At 40.5% G+C, this 26,437-nt stretch overlaps 1 protein-coding gene across 5 annotated transcripts in view; it reads left to right on the top strand.

Moving 5' to 3' along the window:
- Positions 1–26,437, top strand: part of fars2 (phenylalanyl-tRNA synthetase 2, mitochondrial) — a 277,814-nt gene that overhangs the window by 135,543 nt on the left and 115,834 nt on the right. The gene's annotated exons all lie outside the window — the stretch shown is intronic.

The raw sequence follows: 26,437 nt of genomic DNA, 5'->3' as shown, positions 1-26,437 counted from the left end.
TGCAAAATATCATTTTAAAATTATTTTTCACCAAAAGTTTTTTTAAGACAGTATATATGCCACATATGGCTTTGCAATAATCAAAATTCAAACTATTATTATTAGTTTTAATTATCATTTTCATGTGCAAGCGAAAAGATTCATTTAAGTTTCACGTAATGGACTTTCAAATACGATGTAAAACGTGTAAATAAACAAAGGCCTGGGATGGTTTTTTTTCTTTTCTTTTGATTTGATCTGTTTTGTCCACTTAAGGTTTTTCTTGGTAGCAATTTTTCGAGTTTTTTACTTTAGCTTCCAGCTTTCATGTGTTAAAGTCCCACTGAAATGCCTTGAAACACAGCATTATTCAATATGTTGATGTAATTTCCACTGAAACCGGAAGACATGCCGGGACATATCAAACAGCCCCTCCCCTTTTTTAAAACAGCCAATAGCGTTTAGTTTATATCACAGCTCGTCCAGAGCTGTTGAGCTGGTAAAGCCACAGTTTCCTCATAAACTCGAACCGCTTCTCCCCCTAATCTCCTCCATATCGCTTTAAAATATAATTCTGTGCAGAATTCAAACAGGTCTGATATGCTTTGTGCTCTGTGTGTTAGTGTCGTGTGACACTAACGTGAAACCAGACGTCATTCGCCCCAGTGGAAAGCATATTTACACTGTCTGAATCGCTCCCTATCTCCTATATAGTGCACTGTCTGAATCGCTCCCTATCCCCTATATAGTGCACTGTCTGAATCGCTCCCTATCTCCTATATAGTGCACTGTCTGAATCGCTCCCTATCTCCTATATAGTGCACTGTCTGAATCGCTCCCTATCTCCTATATAGTGCACTGTCTGAATCGCTCCCTATCCCCTATATAGTGCACTGTCTGAATCGTTCCCTATCCCCTATATAGTGCACTGTCTGAATCGTTCCCTATCCCCTATATAGTGCACTGTCTGAATCGCCCTATCCCCTATAAAGTGCACTGGCTGAAACGCTCCCTATCCCCTATATAGTGCACTGTCTGAATCGCCTTATCCCCTATAAAGTGCACTGTCTGAAACACTCCCTATCCCCTATATAGTGTACTGTCTGAATCGCCTTATCCCCTATAAAGTGCACTGTCTGAAACGCTCCCTATCCCCTATATAGTGCACTGTCTGATTGTTTCCTATCCCCTATATAGTGCACTGTCTGATTGTTTCCTATCCCCTATATAGTGCACTGTCTGAATCACTCCCTATCCCCTATATAGTGCACTGTCTGAATCGTTCCCTTTCCCCTATATAGTACACTGTCTGATTGTTTCCTATCCCCTATATAGTGCACTGTCTGAACGTTCCCTTTCCCCTATATAGTGCACTGTCTGATTGCTCCCTTTCCCCTATATAGTGCACTGTCTGATTGTTTCCTATCTCCTATATAGTGCACTGTCTGATCGTTCCCTATCCCCTATATAGTGCACTGTCTGAATCGTTCCCTATCCCCCTATATAGTGCACTGTCTGAATCTCCCTATCCCCCTATATAGTGCACTGTCTGATCGTTCCCTTTCCCCTATATAGTGCACTGTCTGAATCGTTCCCTTTCCCCTATATAGTGCACTGTCTGATCGTTCCCTTTCCCCTATATAGTACACTGTCTGAATCGCTCCCTATCCCCTATATAGTACACTGTCTGATTGTTTCCTATCTCCTATATAGTGCACTGTCTGATCGTTCCCTTTCCCCTATATAGTACACTGTCTGATTGTTTCCTATCTCCTATATAGTACACTGTCTGAATCGTTCCCTTTCCCCTATATAGTACACTGTCTGATTGTTTCCTATCCCCTATATAGTGCACTGTCTGAACGTTCCCTTTCCCCTATATAGTGCACTGTCTGATTGTTCCCTTTCCCCTATATAGTGCACTGTCTGATTGTTTCCTATCTCCTATATAGTGCACTGTCTGATCGTTCCCTATCCCCTTTATAGTGCACTGTCTGAATCGTTCCCTATCCCCCTATATAGTGCACTGTCTGAATCTCCCTATCCCCCTATATAGTGCACTGTCTGATCGTTCCCTTTCCCCTATATAGTGCACTGTCTGAATCGTTCCCTTTCCCCTATATAGTGCACTGTCTGATCGTTCCCTTTCCCCTATATAGTACACTGTCTGAATCGCTCCCTATCCCCTATATAGTGCACTGTCTGATTGTTTCCTATCTCCTATATAGTGCACTGTCTGATCGTTCCCTTTCCCCTATATAGTACACTGTCTGATTGTTTCCTATCTCCTATATAGTACACTGTCTGAATCGTTCCCTTTCCCCTATATAGTACACTGTCTGATTGTTTCCTATCCCCTATATAGTGCACTGTCTGAATCGCTCCCTATACCCTATATAGTGCACTGTCTGATCGTTCCCTTTCCCATATATAGTACACTGTCTGAATCGTTACCTTTCCCCTATATAGTGCACTGTCTGATCGTTCCCTTTCCCATATATAGTACACTGTCTGAATCGTTACCTTTCCCCTATATAGTGCACTGTCTGATCGTTCCCTTTCCCCTATATAGTACACTGTCTGATTGTTTCCTATCCCCTATACAGGGAGTGCAGAATTATTAGGCACGTTGATTTTCTGATCATATTTTTTTTCCAGGCACATTTGACCAATTCCAAACCACAGTAATCCTAATAACTACTATTGATTTAGTATTTAATAATGTATAAGTGATATATAATTCATTTTAGTCCATCCTGAAGTCCGTTTTGCAGAGATGGACTAAAAATGAACTCCCAAAACGTACTGCCAGATTCTGGAAGATGAATTCTTCAAACAGTGGTACTAGAGGATGTGGTGCTGGTCCTTCAAGAGTCACTCTCAACCTATCTGTCCATAAAGCCTATAAAAAAACCTTCTTCATGTATTTTACAACACTTCAGCTTGTGATTCTTATCTAGTGGGGGTCATTTTTTAGGATTCTTTACCTAACTGAAGTCTCTGAGATCCTGACACACTTAAGGTTGCAGCTCTGGAAAATGGTGGCGCTGGAGACTAAAGGGTTCCTGATGGTTTCACCCTTAATTCTTCACCTTAATTCTTAATTCTTTTGCAGTTAACAGGTGTCTTTTCTTCACCACATGTTTTTGTCAGATCCTGCTGACCCAACGAGCATTTCACTGTCCAATGGTCAGGCCTTAACTGCAATGTCTAGTATTGCATTAGTATTGCATCCTTCTCATGGGCATTTAATACTTTTTGACTTTTCAGTCTGAGTTAAATCTCTTTTTTGGCTCAATTTATCTGTAAAAGAAAACATGCCTAATAATTCTGCACACCTGAATATAAGGTGATTTTCATTTCCAGCCTTCATGAACAATTATATATCACTTATACATTATTAAATACTAAATAAATAGTAGTTATTAGGATTACTGTGGTTTGGAATTGATCAAATGTGCCTGGAAAAAAAATATGATCAGAAAATCAACGTGCCTAATAATTCTGCACTCCCTGTATAGTGCACTGTCTGAATCGCTCCCTATCCCCTATATAGTGCACTGTGCCATTCACCATGTAGAAAATAGTAAATGTGTGATCAAGTGACCGATTTTAGTCGCAGCTTCAGTGTCTGTTCATAATGTAGGGGGCGGGGCTTCAGATTCTAGAGAGCATTTGATTGGACCTGAGTGCAGAGTGATGTCATCAAAGTCATTGATCCATATTGGCTGAAATGATAAACTGCTAGTTTTGAATGATTATATCTTCCAAATGGGAATAGTTTTATTGTTTTAGAGCGCACTAGCTCATAGATAACAGTAAGACTAACACATTCACACTAAAAGCCAAAAAACGTCCATTTTGATTTCAGGAGGACATTCTGGAAGTAGATTGGTCATGGATGTCTTCATTAATTGATTATTCTCAATGCTTAGTGTCTTTAGTTTCAAGTGTAGTCACTTAGAAAATGCTTTCATCCGTAGCGTCTCAACATACGTTTGTTACTCGAACCCTGAAGCAACCCTGGGATAAACTCCTCTTGCCTTGCGGGGATCGAGTCAGAAACCTTCCGATTAGATAAACCTGTAGCTGTGAGGAAACCACTGCTCCCTGTCTGTGGTTAGAGAAAAAACTCATTGCTATTGTAGATGATCTGCATCTTTATTCATGTCCATGTGATAATTAGCCTCTACGTGTAATTGCATCATTTAGTGTGTCAGTTCACTGGGGCTCCGCAGAAACCACAGGTTCAGTTTTCTGACTGATGTCAAGTGGAAAGCTTTTCGGAAAAGCCTCGGAGGTTTCAGACTAGGTTCAGTAAGTACATCTGAGCTTCTAAAGGGTTCCTATTATGCTTTTTGTGCATGTTCATCTTTCTTTGGTGTGCAATGCTGCAGTCTGAGCATGAAAAAGCTCTGCAAAGTCTCCCTGAAACGCCTCCACTGTAGTCTTGAGTTTTCTTCCGGGAACAAACTCATCACAATATTCTTCATTTAAATAATTAATGGCCTGGGTGAGTTGGTGGAGAGTGTTGAAACTGGTGGTTATGGTAAGGGGCGGGACATTTCCCAAACACACTCAAAGCGCTTGACCAGTCACAACACACTGCTCCAATCGACCAATCAGAGCACAGTGTGCTTTTCAGAAGGAGGGGCTTCACAGACGCTTCAAACATCTCGGCATCTTCAAGCAAACATTTCCCATTGTGTTGATAGAGGCAGTAACCTCAGAATCTATCCCATTTAAGGTCATTTTTAAGGCCCATCACATGCTTCCCAACTCACTGATTGCTGTTGCAACTACATTTATTCCATTGTTTGATGGAGAATTTGTAGACTCGCTCTTTGAGAACATTTCTGAATGAATAATACATGAATTAGATGGATATATATGACTGCAGGAAGGCATTTGTTGGTTTGATTGTTTGCCTGATATCATTGTTTCACTTTCACTCTGCTATATAATTATAACAGCCATCGATCCAGTTATTTGGCTTTGCTGCATATTTATGAGCCGGGACTGTTTGAACTAACGGAAGACTGAACAAATCAATCATTTCCATCTCACTGCAATTTCTTCGATTACTACGGCAATATGCAAGTTTGGTATCATAGCAACAGTCCAAGTACAACCATATGCTTGGCTTTTTTCACAGTTTCCTTTATTGAACCGCTCGTTAACGAGAGCAGTTTAGACAAATTTGTTGCATCGCATGTTTTTTTTTTTCCACTTCAGGGACAAGTGTGCATTCGTTCGCCTGCACTTGTTTAAATGGGCAACATCTCCATCGAATATTAATGGGAGCAGGTGGTGACTTTGCTAATTTATTGTTTATGATATTTAATCTGAATTTATGGACAACAAGATGCCTTTAACTTTAGCATCAAAGAGAATATTTGTTTTAATCCCCTAAGATGGAATTGAATAAGACATTAGAATTCAAATGTTTGCTGCTGATTTTCATCTGACTGCGCATTCATGGTCAAGGGTCATTATTGTGTTGGGAGCCATCCCTACCCACAATGCAATATCTGTTGTGCTTCATTTGAAAAACAAAAAAAGCTACATAAGGAATGCATCACTGGAAAATTAGGAATTATTTATAGCTCTTAGATGCTAATGGAATGCAAAGACAAATCAAGTGAATTGTGAGCATACATTTTTTATTACACATGCCTGGAGATGTAATTAATAATAATGAGTTAATTTGATCAGCAGTCTTGTAATTGGGGTCTTTTATGACCCTTGTGCCCCCTCCCAACTTTCATTAGAATAAGAGAGCTACAAATAATTGACAAAAAAATCTCTTAAAATGTACACTTCAGTTCATACTTCGGAGAGCATGTCTGTAATGACATCAGTAATGAACATTACATTACTCAAAAATGTAAGTACTCAAATTCAGACCAATTGCTATTTTCACATTTAGATTCAATACATGTATATGGTGCGTGAGTGAGTGAGTGAGTGAGTGAGTGAGTGAGTGAGCGAGCGAGCGAGTGCGAGCGAGTGTACTAGTGAGTGAATGAGTGAGTGAGTGAGTGAGTGAGTGAGTGAGTGAGTGAGTGAGTGAGTGAGTGAGTGAGTGAGTGAGTGAGTGAGTGAGTGAGTGAGCGAGCGAGTGAGTGAGTGAGCGAGTGAGTGAGCGAGCGAGCGTACTAGTGAGTGAATACCAGTGAGTGACTAAGAGTGAGTGTGAGTGAGTACGAGTGAGTACGAGTGAGTACGAGTGAGTACGAGTGAGTACGAGTGAGTACGAGTGAGTACGAGTGAGTGAGTGAGTACGAGTGAGTACGAGTGAGTACGAGTGAGTACTAGTGAGTACTAGTGAGTGAGTGAGTACTAGTGAGTGAGTGAGTTCTAGTGAGTGAGCGAATGAGTGAGTGAGTACTAGTGTGTGAGTGAGTGAGTACTAGTGAGTGAGCGAATGAGTACGAGTGAGTACGAGTGAGTACGAGTGAGTACTAGTGAGTGAGCGAATGAGTGAGTGAGTACTAGTGTGTGAGTGAGTGAGTACTAGTGAGTGAGCGAATGAGTGAGTACTAGTGAGTACGAGTGAGTACGAGTGAGTACGAGTGAGTACTAGTGAGTGAGTGAGTACTAGTGAGTGAGTGAGTACTAGTGAGTGAGTGAGTACTAGTGAGTGAGTGAATGAGTGAGTGAGTACTAGTGTGTGAGTGAGTGAGTACTAGTGAGTGAACGAACGAATGAGTGAGTACTAGTGAGTGAGTGAGTGAGTGAGTGAGTGAGTGAGTGAGCGAGTACTAGTGAGTGTGAGTGAGTAAGAGTGAGTGAGTAAGAGTGAGTGAGTGAGTACGAGTGAGTAAGAGTGAGTGAGTGAGTACGAGTGAGTGAGTGAGTACGAGTGAGTGAGTACGAGTGAGTGAGTGAGTGTGAGTAAGAGTGAGTGAGTGAGTGAGTGAGTGAGTGAGTGAGTGAGTGAGTGAGTGAGTGAGTGAGTGAGTGAGTGAGTGAGTGAGTGAGTGAGTGAGTGAGTGAGTGAGTGAGCGAGCGAGTGAGTGAGCGAGTGTACTAGTGAGTGAGTGAGTGAGTGAGTGAGTAAATACGGGTGAGTACCAGTGAGTGACTAAGAGTGAGTGTGAGTGAGTGAGTGAGTGAGTACGAGTGAGTGAGTACGAGTGAGTACAAGTGAGTACAAGTGAGTACGAGTGAGTACGAGTGAGTACGAGTGAGTACGAGTGAGTACGAGTGAGTACGAGTGAGTGAGTGAGTACGAGTGAGTGAGTGAGTACGAGTGAGTGAGTGAGTACGAGTGAGTGAGTGAGTACGAGTGAGTGAGTGAGTACGAGTGAGTACGAGTGAGTGAGTGAGTACGAGTGAGTGAGTGAGTGAGTGAGTGAGTGAGTGAGTGAGTGAGTGAGTGAGTGAGTGAGTGAGTGAGTGAGTGAGTGAGTGAGTGAGTGAGTGAGTGAGTGAGTGAGTGAGTGAGTGAGTGAGTGGAGCAGTGGAGACGGAGGCACACTTCCTCCTCCACTGTGATAAATACACACCCCTCAGAGACTCACTCTATAGGCAAATCCAGCACATTATCCCTGAGTTCCAGTCACTCCATGATCCTGGAAAACTAAAGATCTTACTCGGTGAAGGACCTGCTTCCCCTTATATAGCACAGCATATCTATAAATGCCACAAATTAAGATGTACTGAGTGAACACGTCCAGATTAATAATATTATTAATATATGTATATATAAATATAAATGTGAATGTGTTTTATGTATGTATTTGTTTTGCTTTGTGAAATGCTTTGGCAATATGTACCCATGTATGTCATGCCAATAAAGCGAATTGAATTGAATTGAGTGAGTGAGTGAGTACTAGTGAGTGAGCGAGCGAGTGAGTGAGTGAGTGAGTGAGTGAGTGAGTGAGTGAGTGAGTAGTGAGTGAGTACTAGTGAGTGAGCGAGTGAGTGAGCGAGTGAGTGAGCGAGTGAGTGAGTGAGTACGAGTGAGTACGAGTGAGTGAGTACTAGTGAGTGAGCGAATGAGTGAGTGAGTACTAGTGTGTGAGTGAGTGAGTACTAGTGAGTGAGTGAGTGAGTGAGTGAGTGAGTGAGTGAGTGAGTGAGTGAGTGAGTGAGTGAGTGAGTGAGTGAGTGAGTGAGTGAGTGAGTGAGTGAGTGAGTGAGTGAGTGAGTGAGTACGAGTGAGTGAGTGAGTGAGTACGAGTGAGTGAGTACGAGTGAGTGAGTACGAGTGAGTACGAGTGAGTGAGCAAGTACGAGCAAGCGAGCGAGTGAGTGAGTACTAGTGAGTGAGTGAGTGAGTGAGTGAGTGAGTACTAGTGACTGAGTGAGTGAGTGTGTTATCTTGTTATATATATATATATATATATATATATATATATATATATATATATATATATATATATATATATATATATATATCAGTGATGCGCGGGTTGATCCAAAATGAGCGGGTGCCCGCGGCCACCCGCGGTTACCCGCGGTTACGAGTCATCCAAAAATATTTTTAATGATATTCGGGTCACGGTCGGTCGGATCGTCAATAAATCCTTATTTACCTTTTGAATGTTGAGCGTTATTAACTTTTGAATAAATGCTGACGCGGGACAAAATGCCCGATTTCCCAAAACGTTGAACTGAGCAATGCCATTGTACCATTTTAATAGGCTACTTTTAAACGCATTTAAAGTCAGTTTTATGTATTTTCTGAGAGGGGGCGGGATTTTTGTTGGGAAAGTCGGGGGAGAGACGCACACTTCGATTAGACTGGATAAACACATGCATCATCTTAATTGTTAAGAAAATTAAACGAAATAAATGAATAAATCAAGCCTGTATTACATAACACTAGGCTATATCATACAGCATTCAGAAAAATAACAGTTTGCGCTCCTAAGGGCTTTCACACTTTTCCAAATGTTTTCCAAATGTGGGCTGATGAATTCTTCAAGCCGGGTCGAAACATAAACATCGCGTTCATCAATAATATGCATCTGGAGCTGAAATGGAAAATGATGGGCCGCCGCAAGAACTTCCTGCTCTCGCTGCTGCACCTCTGAGCACACCACGTCAGGGCCTGAAACATTTTCTCAATGGCCCAATGAGCTACGATGAGCATTTACTACTTTTAAAAAATGCGGGTCAGGAAGCGGGTCGGGTACAATATTTTCTTCTTTTTTTTTTGCGGTCCGAGTTGCGGGCGGGTTAGTTGAAAACGTCGGTCGGGTGCGGGTTGTTTATACATTGACCCGCGCATCACTGATATATATATATATATATATATATACTTTATTGTTATCATTATTATAAGTTTATTTAGCCATAGTTTTGTACAAAATAAAAAAGGTATCAAAAAGTGTTAAAAAAAAAAATTTCTAAAGAATTTATTTGCTTTATTTTGTCTATTTGTGTATTTTTTTGTCTATTGATGTTGTCTATTTAATTTACATTAATTTATTTAATGTTTATTGCCAACAAATCAGTGTTTGAGTTAAATTTAGACATGCCAGATTGTAGTAACAAATGCGCAAAAATGGCAAACCACATTTAGAAAATAAACAGAAAATGATAATTTTCACAATATTTAGTGTGACCTCCTGAGGTTGATTATCGACATTTGAAGGTTAGGAACTGCATTGTTGAAATTGATCAGTTTTCTAAAGATTTCCAGGTCTTTTTTTGTAGCCTCCTCATGAAAAGTGCCATATGTAGAAAATGAATCAATCAACACCTCTGGAACATGTGCCAAGCAATCAGCACCAATAACTCAACAATGCTGTTGTATAACACACCGTACTTCCATGCAAGTTCTGCTCGTCTTATGCAATATCACGCTGCTTTAGCGGGAATATTCCCCCGCTCAAAGTGAACGAGTTGATCAGGTCATGACCAAGACGTGACCTAGTCTAAATTCGGTTGGTTTGCTGCTCTTTTTCTCAGCGTTTGGAAGATGGAGACTAACTGTGTGGAGCTCAAAGACAGAAAGGAGAATGAATATGTCAGTGCGAGTGTTGGGGTTTAATGTCCCCAGGCAGCTGGTGCGGTGGGACCAGAGTGCAGCCAGACAGAGCAATCATCCCCGCATAGCCAAGACACACTAATTGAGATGTAATAAGTTGGTAAATGAACCAAGCATGCTAATATATCTGTTTATCCATATGAGGTTGGGTTTGCCATCTCACAGAGGTGCAACTGTTAATTAAATGTAGTAAAACGAAAAGCCCTTCTTCATGACAGGTAGCACACTCTTTAATACCATGCAATGCCATGCGAAGAACTAGCCGCGTGTATCGAAGCGCTAACCACGCACAAAATGCCAAAAACCACCTTTAATTTGGAGAGGATTAAATGCAAATGGCAGCGTGAGCCAAACGGAGGAAGTTTTTGCGAAAGTGGAACTCGACATGGCTTAGTTTTTATCCAGCGTTTAGAGGAGGTTAAGCCACATTGTCAACCTCTCATGAATAATTAGCTGTACTTGCTACTGCGGTTTATAAAAGGAACTTGGTTGTCATCGTCCTTTAAGTAGAGGACAAAATGAGCATGGCACAACAAAAAAGACTCCAGAGGACAGCGAAATGAGATGGAGATAAATGAGGACGCTGTCAGACACGGTTTTAGCTCGGGTCATTGTTTGAGTTCAGAGGATTTCAGAGCAGATTAAATGCTAATTTGGTAATTCTAGAGGTTAACTTTTCAGATTATCCCAAGTTTAGTCCTAGTTCAAAAGAAAACGGCACGTTGAACATCACAAGCAAATAAATGACATATAATTCGCTGCACTAATAGATTTTTAAAGAGGCCATATTATGCCCTTTTACAAAGTGTTTGTAAAATTGATTTTGTTTTTGGGCTCTAGAACAAGTTGTTCAAAAAACCACCTTATTTTTCACATATTCTCTATTGTTGCAGCTCCTCTCTTCCCAGTTGGGCATTTTAACATGAGCTCAATGAGATTCTGCTCCTTCTGGAGCCTGTCTCTAGTGGCCAGTCGATGAATTGCAGTTTAAGTCACTTCCGTATTAGCTTCAAGAGAAACTGGGGGAGGTGCTGCTTGGTTTCAACACACTACTAACTAACGCAACCAGGCCCCGCCCTTTATTTTGTGTATGGCTTGGTTGACTTGTTTATTGCACAGCTTTCTGAAATGCTTGATTCTTATTGGTCAGTTGTGACATTCCGAGGTCAGTTATTCGCTGATCATGACCATTGCCAATAGCAATGCTGTATAATGACACTCATCCAGGTATATTTTGCCGGTGCTTCGTTCGTATCTCTCATATCACATCGTGGATAGACACGCTCTCTCTCATTTCATTCAAAAGCAACCTCAGTTATTGACTGTATTTACTGTAAAATAAAACCAAAGGACTTCCGTATTAATACTAGGCCCATAGTAATATTGTTGAAGTGTTTGTCTTGTTGCTAGAATGATAGTTTTGTTCACTGTAATCGATTGTAAGATAATAAACAGGTAAGGTTTCTTCTTAAATCAATATTTCATATCCCAGTCATTATTTATGTGGGGAAAAGCTGTGTAATAAATGATACGACTGTCCCTTTAATGTCCGTCTTGTTTGAGCTTTTTGTTTAAAAGCTGCTTACTATCACTCAAAAAATGAATTAATTACCCTTACTTAATTTAATTGAAGCAAGTTTTTACACACAATTGAATTTAGTTCATTTTAAATTTAAGTTAAGTTTAAGTTTAGTTGGATGAACACAATTGTTGGTTTAGGTCAAATTAATTGACTGATTGATGTTTAACTTAACTTTATATACACTCACCTAAAGGATTATTAGGAACACATACTAATACTGTGTTTGACCCCCTTTCGCCTTCAGAACTGCCTTAATTCTATGTGGCATTGATTCAACAAGGTGCTGAAAGCATTCTTTAGAAATGTTGGCCCATATTGATAGGAGAGCATCTTGCAGTTGATGGAGATTTGTGGGATGCACATCCAGGGCACGAAGCTCCCGTTCCACCACATCCCAAAGATGCTCTATTGGGTTGAGATCTGGTGACTGTGGGGGCCATTTTAGTTCAGTGAACTCATTGTCATGTTCAAGAAACCAATTTGAAATGAATCGAGCTTTGTGACGGTGCATTATCCTGCTGGAAGTAGCCATCAGAGGATGGGGACATGGTGGTCATAAAGGGATGGACATGGTCAGAAACAATGCTCAGGTAGGCCGTGGCATTTAAACGATGCCCAATTGGCACTAAGGGGCCTAAAGTGTGCCAAGAAAACATCCCCCACACCATTACACCACCACCACCAGCCTGCACAGTGGTAACAAGGCATGATGGATCCATGTTCTCATTCTGTTTACGCCAAATTCTGCCTCTACCATCTGAATGTCTCAACAGAAATCCAGACTCATCAGACCAGGCAACATTTTTCCAGTCTTCAACTGTCCAATTTTGGTGAGCTTGTGCAAATTGTAGCCTCTTTTTCCTATTTGTAGTGGAGATGAGTGGTACCCGGTGGGGTCTTCTGCTGTTGTAGTCCATCCGCCTCAAGGTTGTGCGTGTTGTGGCTTCACAAATGCTTTGCTGCAGACCTCGGTTGTAACGAGTGGTTATTTCAGTCAAAGTTGCTCTTCTATCAGCTTGAATCAGTCGGCCCATTCTCCTCTGACCTCTAGCATCAACAAGGCATTTTCGCCCACAGGACTGCCGCATACTGGATGTTTTTCCCTTTTCACACCATTCTTTGTAAACCCTAGAAATGGTTGTGCGTGAAAATCCCAGTAACTGAGCAGATTGTGAAATGCCACGCTCAAAATGGCTTAAATCACCTTTCTTTCTTTCCATAATTGCGTTAATGAGAAATTGAACAGGTGTTCCTAATAATCCTTTAGGTGAGTGTTTCTGTCAAACTACATTTTCTTCATTTTTTTCATTAATTTAATACGGTTTAATTCGTTTTCTTATGTCTAAAGTTGCCATTTCAGTCATCATTATACACAATGTATATACAAATAAAAACGAATTAAATGTATTAATAATAACTATAATTGTATGCACCTCAGTGATACTACATTAATGCTGATTCATATCGGTCGTGATCTGGATTCTGAAGACCTGTTGGTAAATGCTTTGACCATCACCCAGATGTCCTGCTTTTCATTGTAGTCGTCTAGGCGGTCATTTTTGTATTCTGTGTCACACATCACTGGCGCTTTCATTACAAGGCATGCTGACCCTCAGACCGGGGAGATCCTGATGCTGTGTCCGTGGCCTCTCCACCCCTCCAGCCTCCTCTGGGCTTTTCCCGTGACCATTTCTTCTCAGCAAAAGCTATCATACTCCAAGACATGGGAAAGGGCCAACTGCCTCTCATCATCTGTATGAATAAAACAAGCGCTACAAAAGTTATTTGCCCTCAATCATATTGTTAGACCATTCAATAATGCATGGAAGCGCCATCCCTTTTCTTCATCTCTGGGTTTCTGGCCGGCGATGCTCCAGGTTGATTTGTTCAGCCCAGTTATTGAGCTCATATATAAAGATATAGTATACAGCACCCTAGCAGACACCTGAGTTAGTGGTGGACATAAATCTAAATAAGATCTTTGGTTGAAAAAGTCATATTCTGATAAAGCATGATATGAAACTTGCCAGATTGATTGGTTGGTTGGTTGGTTGGTTGGTTGGTTGGTAGTTAGGTAGGTAGGTAGGTAGGTAGGTAGGTAGGTAGTTAGGTAGGTAGGTAGGTAGGTAGGTAGGTAGGTTGGTTGGTTGGTAGGTAGGTAGGTAGGTAGGTAGGTAGGTAGGTAGGTAGGTAGGTAGGTAGGTAGGTAGGTAGGTAGGTAGGTAGGTAGGTAGGTAGGTAGGTTGGTCGGTAGTTAGGTAGGTAGGTTGGTTGGTTGGTTGGTTGGTCGGTTGGTTGGTCGGTTGGTTGGTCGGTTGGTTGGTAGTTAGGTAGGTTTGTTGGTAGGTAGGTTGGTCAGTTGGTAGTTAGGTAGGTCAGTTGGTAGTTAGGTTGGTTGGTAGTTAGGTAGGTAGGTTGGTTGGTTGGTTGGTTGGTTGGTAGGTAGGTAGGTAGGTAGGTAGGTTGGTTGGTTGGTTGGTTGGTAGTTAGGTAGGTTGGTTGGCAGTTAGGTTGGTAGGTTGGTAGTTAGGTAGGTTGGTTGGTTGGTAGTTGGGTAGGTTGGTTGGTAGGTAGGTTGGTTGGCAGTTAAGTAGGTAGGTTGGTAGTTAGGTAGGTTGGTTGGTAGTTAGTTAGTTAGTTAGGTAGGTAGGTAGGTAGGTTGGTTGGTAGTTAGTTAGGTAGGTTGGTAGTTAGGTAGGTAGGTTGGTTGGTTGGTAGTTAGGTAGGATGGTTGGTAGTTAGGTTGGTTGGTACTGTAGGTTGGTTGGTTGATTAGTAGGTTGGTTGGTACTGTAGGTTGGTTGATTGATTGGTAGGTAGGTAGGTAGGTTGGTTGGTTGGTTGTTTGGTTGGTAGGTTGATTGTTAGGTAGGTTGTAGGTAGATTGGTTGGTTGGTTGATTGTTAGGTAGGTAGGTTGGTTGGTAGGTACTGTTGGTTGGTTGATTGGTAGGTTGGTTGATACTGTAGGTTGGTTGGTTGATTGTTAGTTAGTTTGGTTGGTTGGTTGGTTGTTTGTTTGTTTGGTTGATTGGTACTGTAGGTTGGTTGGTTGATTGTTAGGTAGGTAGGTTGTTTGTTTGTTTTTTTGGTTGGTTGTTTATTTGGTTGGTAGGTTGGTTGGTTGATTGTTAGCTTAGGTAGGTTGGTTGGTAGGTACTGTAGGTTGGTTGGTTGTTTGGTTGGTAGGTTGTAGGTAGATTGGTTGGTAGGTTGGTTGGTTGGTTGGTTGATTGATTGGTAGGTTGGTTGGTACTGTAGGTTGGTTGGTAGGTAGGTAGGTAGATTGTTTGTTGTTTGTTTGGTTGGTTGGTACTGTAGGTTGGTTGGTTGGCACTGTAGTTTGTTTGTTTGTTTGGTTTGTAGATTGGTTGGTTGGTTGGTTGGTTGATTGATTGATTTGTAGGTTGATTGGTTGGTTGGTTGGTTGGTTGGTTGGTTGGTTGGTTGGTTGGTTGGTTGGTTGGTTCGTTTGGTTGGTTGGTTTCGTTGGTTGGTTGGTTGGTTGGTTGGTTGGTTGGTTTCGTTGGTAGGTTGGTTGGTTGGTAGGTTGGTTGGTTGGTTGGTTGGTTGGTTGGTTGGTTGGTTGGTTGGTTGGTTGGTTGGTTGGTTGGTTGGTTGTTTGGTTGATTGGTTGGTTGGTTGGTAGGTCGGTTGGTTGGTTGGTTTCGTTGGTTGGTTGGTTGGTTGGTTGGTTGGTAGGTAGGTGGGTAGGTAGGTACTGGAGGTTGGTTGGTTGGTTGGTTGGTTGGTAGGTAGGTGGGTAAGGTAGTAGGTTGGTTGGTTTCGTTGGTTGGTTGGTAGGTAAGTTGGTTGGTTGGTAGGTAGGTGGGTAAGGTAGTAGGTTGGTTGGTAGGTTGGTTGGTAGGTAGGTGGGTAAGGTAGTAGGTTGGTTGGTAGGTAAGTTGGTTGGTTGGTAGGTTGGTAACAAGTTAGGACACTAAATTCTACAGAATTACTATGGTTGTAACCCTAAACATGCAGAAAGTTAAGTTAATTAATATTACTCAGGGTTATTTGTGTAATTACATTGCAGAAAAGACACATTAAAAATAAAGGGTTACATTTATTTTTATTAATTGTTAATATATTATTTTATCCATTTTATTACTATTTATTAATTGTATTTATTAATTGTATTTATTTATTTATTTATTTATTTATTTATTTATTTATTTATTTATTTATTTATTTATTTATTTATTTTACAAAAGTATACCACAATAACCATACTTTCTAAAAACAAATGTTGACCATGTGACTGATGATAATACTGAATGTTAAAATTGTACTCCAGAGTATTATTGTCTAAAACTATGGTATGAGAATGAAACGTGATTGGTTTTGTTGGTAGGTTGGTTTCATCTTAGTGTTTTTTCCAGAACCCAAGTGATATTTCCCACCTTCCCACCTTTTTCAGCCTAGAAGAAGTTTAATTTCCAGCAGCTTTAAACCCTTTCACCCTCAACTGATGTTTAACTCTCCCTGTATCGACACACAGTAACAAAAGCACTTCATTACAAAGACAACCGCAGTAGTTAATAACCTACAGTGCTAATATATGATAATGGTTCTGTAAGGAGCTGCGTGAGCCAATATTCCCCCTGCAAAATCCATTTTAATTTCACTATGCAAATGTAATTTTGTGTTCATAACAGAATAGATGAGGATGTCTGTTGTTAGTGTGGACTGCAGGTGTCTGTTTTCTTGTAATGGTAATTTAAGTGACACACCTGATGATTATGTATTCTAATCGGTTTTTCTTTCTCTCAGTGTAAAATGAATGGTGTGCACGCTGACCACTACACACATATAAGTTGTTTGTATATCTCAATGTCTCATGCTTTCTGTGAAATGTATGCTCAAACAATGGAGAGTATTAGCCAATTAGTGTATGGTGGGAAAAACGAGAAGACAAGATCGGTTTCTTTTTAGAGTATTTTTAATCCAATCTCTAAATTGCGACTCCTTCATTACCAGCGGAGAGTCGTCTTTAAAGTGCTCTCCTCCTCTGTTTGGTCTGTCTGGCGTGGCAGCAGTAGATAAATAGTACGGCTTGTTCGCCGGGTTAATGATTAAAAGCATTTGCTCTGCGATTATTGAAGTGGAAAGAAGGATTAAAACAAACAGATGTGTGAAAAAGTAAAAATACTCCAGAGAGGATTATAACACGCTCAGCCAAGAAAGTCAGTCTCCTGAAATGAACTTTTCTTTTCTCAAACACAGGGCGCAGGTAAAATGTCAAGTGTATATTTTATACCAAGAATACATTTATTTTATTTTTTTATGTGTGTGACGTTTTTAGCCATCTAGCAAATAGATAAATGCTATTTGGTAAAGGTTGAAGGTGCTATTTAAGTCCTTGTCCCATTTTTAAATTCCTATTTACGATCATAGTCATGAACCATAATTTGCCAATGCAAGTCAGTGGTTTATTTGTCTTCTTTTCAGTAAGTTAGCATATTAGGTGACCTCAAAGCTGACGCCACAAAAGTCTAATATCCATTTCTGTTTTCTTTCATCAACATTCACCAATGCTTTGAACTCTGTGGAAGTCTGTGACACCGCTACGGCATGGGATATTCATTTTGGAGTGAACTATAATTGGAGTATGCTACGGAAAATAATCATATGACTGTGTATTGTTAACCTCTGAAAGCGTTTCAATGACGTAACCCAGGGAGTTTTTCTTCAATGATTAAGACACAAAGTTTGCCCACTTTGACCTTGTTCGCCACAAACATCTTAAGCCAGAGCCAATGATTGCTAAGCAACTTACATGGCGTAACATTTACTTGGTTGGTACCGATGAGTAGTCATACTTTTTTGTGTCTGTTTTACACTCAAATACATGGTTGTGCTTTCACTAATTCAAGCCACAACACAACGAAATCTATCAACAACTCAACAAAATCAAGCCACAACACAACGAAATTAAGCCACAACACAACAAAATCAAGCCACAACACAACGCAATCAAGCCACAACACAATGAAACCAAGCCACAACACATCGAAATCAAGCCACAACACATCGAAATCAAGCCACAACACAACGAAATTAAGCGACAACACAACAAAATTAAGCCACAAACCAAAAAAATCAAGCCACAACACAACGAAATCAAGCCACAACACAACAAAATCAAGCCACAAACCAAAAAAATCAAGCCACAACACAACGAAATCTATCAACAACTCAACAAAATCAAGCCACAACACAACGAAATCAAGCCACAACACAACAAAATCAAGCCACAACACAACAAAATCAAGCCACAAACCAAAAAAATCAAGCCACAACACAACGAAATCTATCAACAACTCAACAAAATCAAGCCACAACACAACGAAATCAAGCCACAACACAACAAAATCAAGCCACAACACAACGAAATCAAGCCACAACACAATGAAATCAAGCCACAACACATCGGAATCAAGCCACAACACAATGAAATCAAGCCACAACACAACAAAATTAAGCCACAAACCAAAAAAATCAAGCCACAACACAACAAAATCAAGCCACAAACCAAAAAAATCAAGTCACAACACATCAAAATCAAGCCACAACACATTGAAATCAAGCCACAACACAACAGAATCAAGCCACAAAGTCAGTTCTGTTTTAAATGAACGTAAACAGTTGAGAAAGAAAACGCATGTGTAACAGTGTAATGGATCCGTGCATCAGGTCTTAAAGCGACAGCAGATTATGAAATAATGTAAAAAAATGTCTATATGGCAGTTTTTCCCTGTGGTATCGATGTCAAAATTGTGGTCAGTGTAATTGCTGAGTGGCTAGTAACTTTGGAAAACCACTAGCCACAGTGACGGGTCAGCAAAAAAGATAATGTCAAGCCCATATATCTATACAAAAGGTATTTCAGCTTAGGTAATTATTATTTAGGTGGGTGTCATATATTCCCTAGAGTACCAGAATCACCTCCAGATTGGGGATCACCATTTCCAAACTCCCAATTTTTAAACTTTAATAAGCAAGTAGGAGAAATAAAATATTAAGACCTTAGCCAAAGCCTGTAAGCACAGCCATCTTAAAAAAGCTAGACCAGCATGCCAACGGCTGTTTTACAGACTGCAGCCTGTTGTCAAACATGATTATTAATGCTGAAAACAGCAGGCGTGTTTCTGCTGAGGGCCGACTAGTGAAAATCTACATCAACACTAGAGGAAAAGACACATGAGAGGTGTTGAGAGACTAAAGAATCAAGGGGATAGTTGAATCAGCGAAAGAAAACCAATGGAAAGTGGCAGAAAATGTTGGGATGGGGGTGATGAAAGGACGTAAAGTGAGGAATACAGGGAGGCAACAGGAGATTTGAATGAGCATTGGAGGCATGTAGGAGACCGAATGAGAGAGATTGGCAGGGAGGGGAAGCAAAGAGGCGTCAAGCTGTGAGTCAAAGCTGCCAAGGACTGTAAGCCCCGCTGATGTCATCACGAGGCGAATGGCGTCAAACGCAGCCCACGCTCGACGTCCCCTCACACACCCCCTTTGTGATTGGCTATGAGTGCAACGGCCCTCATAGACTCAAAGAGGGAGGGAAAAGGCATGGCTGTGGCGTTCGTCTGAGGTCATCGGCGACAGCTGAGAGCCACGCCAGCTTCTGGCTGACGTCTCTGGAGTTCACGGTGTGTGTGTTGGCGCCGGTCCGCGTATCCTCCGCTTCACTCTTAGCCGTGTCACAACGCTTTACACCTCTCTTTTATCTCCCTGGATGTGCTCGTGATTTGCACTGACAGACGAGGGATAGCAATCAGCCCGACCATCAATCCACGGCTCAGCGGCGGAGCGACTGTAGTGGAGTCTTCCTTCCATCTACATCATCATCCGTGTAATTAGAGCTGCTTGCTAAGGCAGGCGTCCCCGTGACTATTGCTGCCAACAGGTTGCGCACGTGAACGATGCCTCAAATTGTGCAGAGGCCTTTTCATATCGCCGTTGATGTACACAAAATCCTGTAGATTCAAAAACTTGGGGTTAGTAAGACTTTTAGTAAAAACAGTAATATTAGTGTTTTCTGTTTTAAATTTATTCCTACATTTTTCAGCATCATGACTCCAGTCTTCAGTGTCACATGATCCTTCAGAAATCATTCCGATATGATGATTTGCTGCTCAAGAAACATTTATGATTATTGTTATTAGTTGATGTGTCACCATAACAACACAAAATCACACTTTTTCACCAATAATTATGGGTGATATCCAAAATTCAGACACATTCATTCAAGTCTTTCTCGCCTCTCTTAGAAACCTGTTGCACAACCAAGGCTTGACATTTTTTGCTGACCAGTCACTGTGGCTAGTGGTTTTCCAAAGTTACTAGCCACTCTCATTTTCACTGGCCACAATTTTGACATCGATACCATGGGGAAAAACTGCCATATAGATATTTTTAACATTATCTCATTATTTGGCAGCAGGAATATTAGGCTACTGTCACTTTAAGACCTGACGCACGGATCCATTACACTGTTACACATGCGTTTTCTCAACTGTTTACGTTCACTTAAAACAGAACTGACTTTGTTTTTATGAACATTGTCATTTTGAAATTATTTTGTTTGTATTTAACTGTTAAAGCGCAATAAGCCGCAAAAAATAACTTAATTTAGTACTGAGAGGAGGCTTTATGTGGCTCACTTTGGGTGTTTGAGCACAAAATCTGAAAATACAGTGTAAATACAGCTGGAAAAAAAAACAACATTATTAATTATTCAAACCCCGGTGCATGATGGGAACACGAGTAGTAGTTTTACTTAATTTCATAATGCTGATATTTACGCTTTAATTTCTACTAGCTTAAATTGAGTACTAATATAGAATTTACTTACTTTTTTAAATTCTTGCCTGAACTAACTTTTTCATGTAAAAATTACATTCGTTTTTTCTGTAGTATTTACTTAACCACAAAATATTTTTTATCAGTGTACAAAGGATGCGTCAATATCGTACAGCATCATCATGCAGCTCAGAAAGACAAAAGTACCAGTTTATAAGTTTCCAGTGCAGACAGCCTCAAACAGTTGTGGGGTCATGTCAAAAAATGTACCTGGTGCAGATACGTTGGATGTGTTTATTATAAGTAGGGATGCACCGAATCCAGGATTCGGATTCGGCCGAATATAGACTTGGTTGGAATTACTGGGAATGCCCATAATACATCATATCCGCCATATGGCGTGGGGGAAAACAAGCCATTAGAATGAATACACGTAGACCTTGTCAGACGCTTTATCTTTACTCTTTGTAATGATTACGATTTATTTTTGAAAAGTTGCCATGTGGCGTTCTGCACCTCTAGTAAGTTAAAAAACCCTGATCTGAAGTTTTATGCTACAATTCCGAAAGCCTGTGCAATACGTCCATTACAATTAAACATTTGCACTACATGATGCCGGTATTAATGTAAAGATTAAAAAAAGTGATTTCATTAATTGCAATGGCAAAACTTTGTTGATCAAAACGCCAATAAAGTCATACTTGTCACGTACGGGACTCGTTAAAGCAGTTTTTCACGATGAGCGATCACAGCCACATAATGCGTGAGGTTATTCATGTACAAAACATTCAAAAGTCTTCTTTATTTCATGATGGGAAGCAGGGAAGGGCTGAGCTCATGCTTGTGCTTCAAGCTGATAGTCACATTATATGTACGACACTTGTACATTTTCTCATCAAAATGCAGCTGCTCCCACAAATATTACACAATATAATAGTGGCTACTTCATAAATCACACAGTCTTTTGATGAAGACGGTTGCTATAAAAAAGTTAATAAAAAAACTTTGCTATTGTCAGTAATTCTAATAATATTGTGACACTGACATGTCAACTCCAAATATAAATTTTATAGCACAAGATCATTTTAAAACGTTAAATGTATGTAATACATATTTTATCCATTCAATTCAGGAACACTGAATTAACATCTTCGTGGAAAGACGGTGATTTATGAAGTTGGCATGTCATACCTAAATGGGGGTCGGCGGAGCTGCATGTATTTTGATGAGAAAATGACACCTCTGGCCATTGTGTTGGGTCGTTTATCAGTCACAGATACTGTACGGACAATCTGAGTTTTCAGTTTTTCTATATATCTTGCTCTGTCGAGCGGCAAAAGTGATTCTACACAGACTATACTGGGTTAACCCCATACATTTACATTGTGTGGGAATTGACTGTTTTCCCCCATGCCGACTCCGCCCCCACGTCACGTAAAATAAAATAAAATAAAAAAATACACTGCTGTGGATGTTGTTTACGTCATTAATGTGTTGACTGTGATAATGGACTGAGGACGGGAGTAAGATTCAGTATTCGGTTTCGGGATTCGGCAGAATCTTAACCAGTGGATTCGGTATTCGGCCGAGCCCCAAAAATCTGGATTCGGTGAATCCCTAATTATAAGCAAGATGCTCATGTTCGCTCTAGATAGTGTTCGTCTACTCATTTGTTTACTCATGACACAAAGCAACACAGCTAAAAGTATGATTTTGGACCTTATATTGAAAGTAGCTACATTTACCTATTGAGACATGCCTTCCCAAGCACCTGTAAGATCTGTGTTTGTGATGTTTGAGTTGGGGGTGTTTGCAAGGTTGTTTGAAAATATGAAAGTATGAAAAATAAACTTTACCTTTAAATTCAGAATTTTGCATAACCCGGTTTTAAACCCCTTACGGAGGCGGCCATGTTTTAAAAAAAATATTATTAGACTACGAAAAACAAAACCGATTTAAGTTGATTTAGGCCAATTAACATGCACCAAGACTGATCACTTAGCAACAGCCTAGCAACACTACATTACATGAACTTTTTCATGGGCAAACAGCACTTGCATTTTCTTTGGATAAATCATGTATTAAAATCTAATTCTAGGTCCCATTCAAATCAAGTCATGCTTATTCAAGCTTGAAGACAATTAAAAAGAAAGTTGCATATATATATATAATTTTTTTGCAATTAGTAAAATGAGTATTTGAAACAATTTTTATTCCGCGGTCTTGAGAGAGATCGGAATCGTTAATGTCTCCACTCGGGGGAAGAAGGGAGAGTTGATTGATTTGTACGTCTGAAGGTTAGATTTATTCAGATTTCTGTCCCATCTGGCTGAGCATTTTGACCCCTGAGCATTCCCTTCATTAACATATAAAACACATTTCCTTCACATCTGAAGGAATGCCTCACTGGGTTAAACAGTGGCTTGAGAGAGAGTGAAAGGCTTGGAAAATCTGCTCACTCTTCCGCTCACCGTAGGTCACACAGGGTTGCAAAGCAAATAAAAATCCGTAATGAGTATAATCACATCTGAAATAGCAGCGCTATTTCCAACGTTGACTTGCCTGAGAGCCGCACGGCCTTGTTGCTGGCTGTCAATCAACGGGATATATCAATTTAGTTATTCCTCTACCTGTTGATCTTAAAACTGATTCATTTAACGCTGTCACATGAGTTGACGTCAACGTGAAATGCCATTAGCAACACATTTGACTTATTCAGACATTTTTTAATTAAAGAGGACCTATTCTGCTTTTTTCTACTTTGGTGTGTAATGTTGCTAGCCTGACAAGCCAGACCCACATCAAGATGTTGGGTCTGGGAACTCACCATTGGCAGGGCTCAATCCGAGGGGCGGGATAAACGGTTGTCTTTCAAATTCCCTCTGCACGCAATAGGATAGCACTACAACCAACCAGAGCGCTATCAGTGGTGAGACAACAATCACAAGCAGGTTGTGGCTGAGTCCCATGTGTTTTCCCACCAGTGGAGCTAGTTGATAGATTAAACTTATACGGTATCTGGTCGACAAAACTCCGAACACATCTTCCTTTTTTAAGAACGACTATTCTTTGTTAGCAGGGAATTCACGCGGAACCGTCACAACTCTGCCGTCATTATGTTAAGCCCACCCACCGACTCTATACACGATGTGATTGGCCTGACCAGAGTTTGTTTTTTAAGCTCGCAAGTCGACGGAGAGTTGCTAGAAGACCCTGGCTGGAAATTACATTTGCTGCCGCTAGGGTGCATCTATAGCCTAACAAGCCAGATCCACATCAAGATGTTGGGTCTGGGAACTCACCATTGGCAGGGCTCAATCCGAGGGGCGGGATAAACGGTTGTCTGTTAAATTCCCTCTGCACGCAATAGAGCCGCGTTTCCACCGCAGGAACTTTCCCCAGGAACTTTGGGGTGGTCCTCTGTGTGTTTCCACCGCAGGAACCAGGGTCTAAATGAAGTTCTGGGTAAATATTTCCCCCTCCGAAACGGCCCTGCTCGCGAGGTTGTACTGTTTCAAAGTTCGGGAACTTTCGGGGGTGGGACTTTCGCTGAACATGCTGATTGGTTGAGCTCAAGCAGCATTTTATTTCAACCGGCATTTTAAAAAGTATTTTGCGAGGATCGCTCTGCGTTCAGTCAATATCAGTCTTTCTGTGCAATGGCGCGTGTTTGTCTTAGCCATCGCACGGTCAATGTCAGTAATAGCTGATAATAACATGCGTTGTCTTATTTTAAATCTAGCTTTACAAGCTTTCAGAATACGCTTTAGTATCAGTGCTCGTCTCTTTTCCACAGTTTTGTTAATTACATATTTAGTAAACCAATACATAACTAGCAAAAGCAGCGCTGCTTGAATCTCCTCCATACTTGTTATTGTTGCAGACAGTATCGCACAAAAAATATTATTGTCCGTCGGTGACTGGGAAGAACAGTCGCGCGCAGTCCCATGTCTCAGGACTAATTCGCCTAATCTTCATTTTACTTTAGACCGCAGTGGAAACGCAGATAGCAGCAGATCTGGGGGAAAAAAGTTCCTGTAAAAAAAGTTCCTTGTACAAATTGTTCCGGGTAATTTCGGTGGAAATGGGGCTTAGGATAGCGCTTCAACCAACCAGAGCAACGCAGAAGGTGAAGCGGAGCTAGTAGATAGATTAAACTTTCGCCGTATCCGGTCGGCAAAACTCCTAACACATCTTCCTTTCTTAAGAATGACTTCAGTGGTGTTCTTTGTTCTTTTCTCAAAGAAAAGCTTCACTCCAAGTCTTCCAGAGTCGCGGCCAAAGCCGGTTCGAAAGACCGCTGTTCGCCAGCTTCTTTGTTTTCAAGTAGCACGCGGAACCGTCACAACTTTGCCGTCATTATGTTAATCACGCCCACCGACTCTATACCCGATGTGATTGGCCTGACCAGAGTTTGGTTTTTCCAGCTGGCAAGCCAACGGAGAATTGCTAGAACACCCTGGCTGCAAATTATATTTGCTGCCGCTAGGGTGCGTCTAGATTTCTAGGCTATAATGTTGCCGTTTGAGTATGAAAAATCTCTGCAATGTCACAAAGTGTGAAGTGAGTTCTTCTCTATTTCAGTGTCACTGTTTATTAACTTCCTGAAACGCCTCCATTGTAGTCTTGAACGCCTTCATTGTAGTTCTTCCAGGAATGAACACATCACAATATTCCTCATTTAATTAATTAATTAATTAATATGCAGAATAAAGGGGCGGGACCTGGTTGAGTTAGTTAGTGTAGGGCTGCAATTAAAAGCGCAAAGGCTGCGATTTTAATCAAATTAATATATGCCCAGTGTGTTAGTGAAGAGCGGCTCTGTGATCAGGAGTAAACGCTGCTCCGTCTGAAAGCACTGCGAGTTTGAGTCACTTATAACGTGTGTTTGAAAAAGCAACACGTGTCAAACATCTTCCCAAACTAGTAATGAGAAGCGTTCATAAACCTGTTGTCCAACAAAATACGTTTAATAACATGTTTTAACTCACTTCATATAGCCAGTCGAGTGTTTGTGAGCTGACGGGGCTTCTTATGAGGCAGACAATACATTATCTATAGTATACAGTGATACAGTCTGTGTCAATCAGCACTGCTTTATTATTAGGAGAATACCCGAGAAGCCTTGAAGAACTCAAATACACCATATCTTGATGCAGTCGTGTTTATTGTCTTCATATTTAATCAGTCAAAGCGTTTCTATCTTATATCTTATTCAGCCTACAGTGCTAGCTTAGCTTCACGTTAGGGATTTCCTGAAAACGATTACTTCTCTGAGGCAAATGTGGAGTTTCTGCTCGAGGGCGCCCTCTGGCCTCCAGTATGAATGAAACTTTTTTGGTAACAAATGAGAAAAATTATACTTCTCTCTAAATAAATTTATATGACAATCCATGTTTTTCTTCAATGTATGTGAGTTATAATCCCCACAGTGGACGCATAAGAGGCTCATATTTCATATTAAAGACATAGACTTTAAGAAATTGATTTCACAGATAAAAAGCACAGATTTTTATAATAATAATTTTACAATAATCCTTAGACCTTTTATAATGATTTTTTAGTCATAGGCTGTCTGCATATTAACAGGTAACCCAGCAGTTTTTTTGTAAATATTAATATTATAATTATTATTATTATTATTATTATTAGTAGTAGTAGTTGTAGTAGTAGTAGTATATTGTTATATTTATTCTTAAATACTCTATTTTTAATAATGAAAATGTTATTGTAATAGTAATATTTCTTATTTTGTAAATATTTTTTTTTTAGCAATAATAATAATCATAATGATAAAAAAAAATCACAGTTAAATCGCAAATTGCAATTTTAACCAGAATAATCGCAATTAGATCGTGCAGCCCTAGTTAGTAGTGTGTTGAAACTGGTGGCGGGACATTTCCCAAACACACTCAAAGCGCTTGACCGATCACAACACACTGCTCCAGCCGACCAATCAGGGCACATTGTGCTTTTCAGAAGGAGGGGCTTCATAGAGACAGGAACTAAACAGAGCGTTACTGACAGACTGGGAAGAGAGGAGCCGCAACAATGGAGAATATGGGG

Source organism: Gobio gobio (assembly GCF_949357685.1).
Source record: "Gobio gobio genome assembly, chromosome: 23".
Taxonomy (NCBI): Eukaryota; Metazoa; Chordata; class Actinopteri; order Cypriniformes; family Gobionidae; genus Gobio; species Gobio gobio.
This window is presented reverse-complemented; position numbering and strand designations above follow the sequence as displayed.